This window comes from Rhamphochromis longiceps, linkage group LG20 (genome assembly GCF_057381845.1).
Source record: "Rhamphochromis longiceps isolate RC_006_pf linkage group LG20, R_longiceps_female_GT1.1, whole genome shotgun sequence".
NCBI lineage: Eukaryota > Metazoa > Chordata > Actinopteri > Cichliformes > Cichlidae > Rhamphochromis > Rhamphochromis longiceps.
Genome location: NC_140576.1, coordinates 6,056,911 through 6,062,160, shown reverse-complemented (window position 1 = coordinate 6,062,160; position 5,250 = coordinate 6,056,911). Strand labels below are relative to the sequence as shown.

At 39.3% G+C, this 5,250-nt stretch overlaps 1 pseudogene; it reads left to right on the top strand.

Moving 5' to 3' along the window:
• Nucleotides 1–2,474: 2,474 nt before the first annotated feature.
• Nucleotides 2,475–4,269, top strand: LOC146644780 (uncharacterized; annotated as a pseudogene).
• The last annotated feature ends 981 nt before the right edge of the window (nt 4,270–5,250 follow it).

Below are 5,250 nucleotides of genomic sequence, written 5' to 3'. Positions count from 1 at the left end.
CTCCAAAGTGAAAATTATCTGCAAGATATTTCATTTATTATATCATCTACAATAGAAAGAAGAGACAAAGAGTGATTGCAAAGGATGTCTCTACCTGACTTATTTAATTGAACTATAAAAAAAAACATTTACTTGCAACTTCATGAAACTTGAGAGGTCAAGAGGTCAGTTTTAAATATGTACGTTGTATATACATACATATATGTGTGTGTGTGTGTGTGTGTGTGTGTGTGTGTGTGTGTGTGTGTGTGTGTGTGTGTGTGTGTGCGCGCACACATAGGACAAAAAGTATGAGATGGAGGTCCAGCACTGTGACAATCAGAGCAAAACAGAAAGACACGAATTTGAAGTCAGATAGGGTGAAAAAGAAAATTAAATCTTGAGTCAATAGACAGAAATGTCATTGAGACGACAGGGAAAGAGGATGAGTGAAAAGACGGCTGGAGCTAATTAAGCGTTTAAAGACATATTTGCAATTAACTTGAAGATATTTTAACAAGCAAGTTTATTTTGCCTCAGACATGTTCAGTTTATAATCTGCTGCTTACTGTTTATTACTAAAATGTGCATGTTTGGTTTGTTTCATTAAACAGCCAAACTGGCAATCACACAGCATCAGAACTCTTATCTCATTTACCACTTTACCACAGCTGATCTATGTCCTTTTCTGCTTTAGTGCCTCCTCCCAAACCAGAATGTCCACCGCATCTTAATCTTGCTCTGTCACGTAAGGGGTGTAATGACTGTCCTAGAGACCACACATGCTGCGTCTATAATGGTTATGAAGTCTGCGTCCCTCCTGTTCTCAGTACGTCTCACAATGTTTGATTTCTTCTTAAGAGGCTGTGTATTTAATTAAATCTTTTTAAAATATAAGAAGTAGTTTAAAAATAACATTTAGGCTACATTTACTGCACTCTCTAGTTGGAGTTCTTTGTTTGTACTAATTTATTTTTCCTATCAGCAAAGCCAGGAGAATGTCCTCGCACGCACCTGACTGTTGGACTGTGTGTTGAATTTTGCTCTAATGACAGTCACTGTCCCGATAACGAGAAGTGCTGCCCCAATGGATGTGGAAATGAGTGCATGGCTCCTGTTGGAGGTGAGAGATAAACAAAGTAGCAAAGATCACTCCAAAGTGAAAATTATCTGCAAGATATTTCGTTTATTATATCATCTACAATAGAAAGAAGAGAAAAAGAGTGATTGCAAAGGATGTCTCTACCTGACTTATTTAATTGAACTATAAAAAAAACATTTACTTGCAACTTCATGAAACTTGACAGGTCAAGAGGTCAGTTTTAAATATGTACGTTGTATATACATACATATATGTGTGCGTGTGTGTGTGTGTGTGTGTACGCACATAGGACAAAAAGTATGAGATGGAGGTCCAGCACTGTGACAATCAGAGCAAAACAGAAAGACACGAATTTGAAGTCAGATAGGGTGAAAAAGAAAATTAAATCTTGAGTCAATAGACAGAAATGTCATTGAGACGACAGGGAAAGAGGATGAGTGAAAAGACGGCTGGAGCTAATTAAGCGTTTAAAGACATATTTGCAATTAACTTGAAGATATTTTAACAAGCAAGTTTATTTTGCCTCAGACATGTTCAGTTTATAATCTGCTGCTTACTGTTTATTACTAAAATGTGCATGTTTGGTTTGTTTCATTAAACAGCCAAACTGGTAATCACACAGCATCAGAACTCTTATCTCATTTACCACTTTACCACAGCTGATCTATGTCCTTTTCTGCTTTAGTGCCTCCTCCCAAACCAGAATGTCCACCGCATCTTAATCTTGCTCTGTCACGTAAGGGGTGTAATGACTGTCCTAGAGACCACACATGCTGCGTCTATAATGGTGATGAAGTCTGCGTCCCTCCTGTTCTCAGTACGTCTCACAATGTTTGATTTCTTCTTAAGAGGCTGTGTATTTAATTAAATCTTTTTAAAATATAAGAAGTAGTTTAAAAATAACATTTAGGCTACATTTACTGCACTCTCTAGTTGGAGTTCTTTGTTTGTACTAATTTATTTTTCCTATCAGCAAAGCCAGGAGAATGTCCTCGCACGCACCTGACTGTTGGACTGTGTGGTGAACTTTGCTCCAATGACAGTGACTGTCCCGGTAATGAGAAGTGCTGCTCTACCAAATGTGGACGTAATTGCATGGCACCATACATAGGTGAGAGATGAGCAAAGTATTCTTGCACACTTAACCCATGTGCGACCCTCGTGAAAAAAGGGACCCATGCATTTCACGAAATTTCACGAATGCATGGCACCTATGTATGGTGCCATGCATTCATGTCACACATGGGTTATCTAATGAGATCACATCTAGAGGGAGAGTTTTTCTTTAATGTTTTCTTATTCTTTTCAGTGAAACCAGGAGTGTGTCCTCACAGACGCTTCGATAACATAATGTGTGGTGAATTTTGCTCTAATGATAGTGACTGCCCCGATAATGAGAAGTGCTGCTTCAGTGGATGTGGTCATCAGTGCATGGCGCCTTACACGGGTGAGATATGAACAAAGTACCAAACACTCCCTAAACACTTTTCAAGTGGTTTAAGGAATTGTGTAACTAAGCTTATTCTTGACTTTGGTGTGTCTGTAAAGACTGGGATCTGTACCTTGTCTGAGGCCTCCATGTGTGTACCGAGTACTACTATCGTGATGGTCAGGGTCCAGGACATCAGACGTGCTGCAGGACAACCTGTGATTACACCTGCAGTGAGCTCTGCTGCCAATCTATAAAAAAACATCATTAAACTTACTGTGACCATCTCTGCAAATGAATCCAAAGTGCGATAAGCACTTCCTGTTTCTGATGATAATCATGTCTCTCTGATTTTTTTCAAACTGACATATTTGTCTTACAAATAAAAAACGGTGTGTTGGCATTTTATTCTTGTTCTCTTATTTACAACATGTGAGCTTACTTCAGTGTGAAAATATTGAAGAAACTGTGTTTCACTATGAATAGTATATCTGTTCCATTTCTAATTACATAGTTATAGCATGATGCCTCGTGTGTTTCTTCTTTATATATATACCAATAAAAATTGCCCCTCACCTGTTGAACTGTAGCAAGAATGGAAAGTGCTTATTGTCAGAACACAAAATTATCCAGATGGATTATCAAAACATTCTGTTTCTCACTTGTGTCTCAAACTGGATTTTAAAAGCATTCATTCTTTCACAAATCTTTGTAAAAGCAGACTGCATGACTAGGTGCTTAATTTTATGCACCTGCGATAACTGGACTGAAAACCCCTTAATTCAGAAAGAAAGTGTGGCCCCATACTTTCATCAACATAGTGTACCTGCTTGAAAGTGCTTAAAATTGACACGTCACTAATGTAATGAGTCAACAAATCAAATGCAACACTTTATGACACTCAAGTAATTGTATTTACCTTAAAAAGTGTAACTAAAATTAGTGCAAAAAATGGTAGAGGGCTTCCCCATTTATCTACAATCACTAGAATCGCTTGGAAAACAAGTGATTTCCTGCTTTGAAATGTAAGAAAAAGTTCCCTCTAAGCCTGAAGGGAAAAAGAAGAAATACACACATGTAAAGGAAGCTCTTAAAACATGTGATTATCCTAATTGGGCTTTCATCAAGTAAGCAAAGATGCACAGAAAAGAAGATCAGAGACCAACTAGGGAGGATAAGAAAGACAAACGCAACAACATTGTCATCCCCTATGTAACCGTTTTATCAGAAAAACTCAGGAGAGTCTTCTCCAAGCACGACATCACAGTTTACTTCAGACCCAGCAACACACTCAGACAAAAACTGGTTCATCCCAAACACAAAACTCCTAAACACAATCTTAACAATGTAGTATATGCTGTACAGTGTAGTGAGAAATGCCTAGACCTCTACATTGGAGAGACCAAACAGCCACTTCATAAACGCATGTCACAACATAGAAGAGCCACCTCAAGACTCAGCTGTCCATCTACATCTAAAGGACAAAGGCCACTCCTTCGAGGACACCAGTGTTCACATTTGGGACAGAGAAGAAAGATGGTTTGAAAGAGGAGTGAAAGAAGCCATTTATGTCCACTGTGAGCGACCATCTTTGAACAGAGGCGGTGGTTTACGACACCAACTGTCAGACGCCAATACAGTTTTAAGATCACCTCCCAGACGCCTTAACACCCACTCACCTGATGAGAGGTGTAACATCTTCAAGCAACTTAAAGAAGTCCAGACGCTTTTCTTTCCAAGCTCCTTAGCCATATTGTGAAAAATGCAAAACAAATTGAGGTAGACTAAGTATATTAGTTAAAGACTGATATTCCGCTATTTAGCGCAAGATAAACAAGTTAGTTTGCTGTAATGTCACAGGTTTAAAGCCATAGTTCGGTTATATCAACTAGATATAGTTGATATGTGTGACCCCCCTTTTGTGAGTGTGGACGTTTCCTCTCGTTGCTCTTTAAATGCTTTGCTTCTTTTATTGTTTTTTATCGATTTTTATGCTTATTTTTTCCCTTTTTTCCATATGAGCTTACCTGCGATAGCTTCTGGACACTTATAGATCATTAGGACTAAAGCGTTCTTAACAGAAACAGCAACATTTTTATAGTTACCGTATCTTCAGCGCTCCGTGTGTCTGTGGCCTACACACAGCTAAAGCCTGATTACAGCGTCTGGTCACCGAACAGCCTCAATAGCCTGGAAAGGTGCTAACCGCTAGGCTAACTAGCAACAAGATGCCTTCCCTCTACACAGATGACTACCACAGCCTCCTGCAGAAGATTGCAGTACTGGAGACAAAAATTCATCGCTTAGAAGTAAACGTGGAGGTAAATGGACTGTGTGGAGATGAAACAACCTTGCTTTTGATTCAAAACAATGGCGATGAGCAAGCTAGTACACAGCTAAGGAGCACAGATAACATGACCAAGAAAGTAGACTCTGTGCATTATAAAAAATCCTCAAGCAATAATCCCCCCTTGGACTGTCTTGGTGCAAAACCAAGACATAAATCATGTCTCCTGGAAGGGGGAGGACGTATCACAGGCAGGGCACAGCGAGCTGAAATCTCTGAAACCGACTGGCCTTCACTTCCTACGAGACAGAAGCTCTTCTACCCCTGTATACGGGAGGAAACAGGACTGGACAACCGTGAATAGGAAGGTTAACAACAAACCTCCAAAACAACTGAATGTGAAACTGCAGAACAGATTTGCTCCACTATCAAAGGACCCTGGATCTATATCGG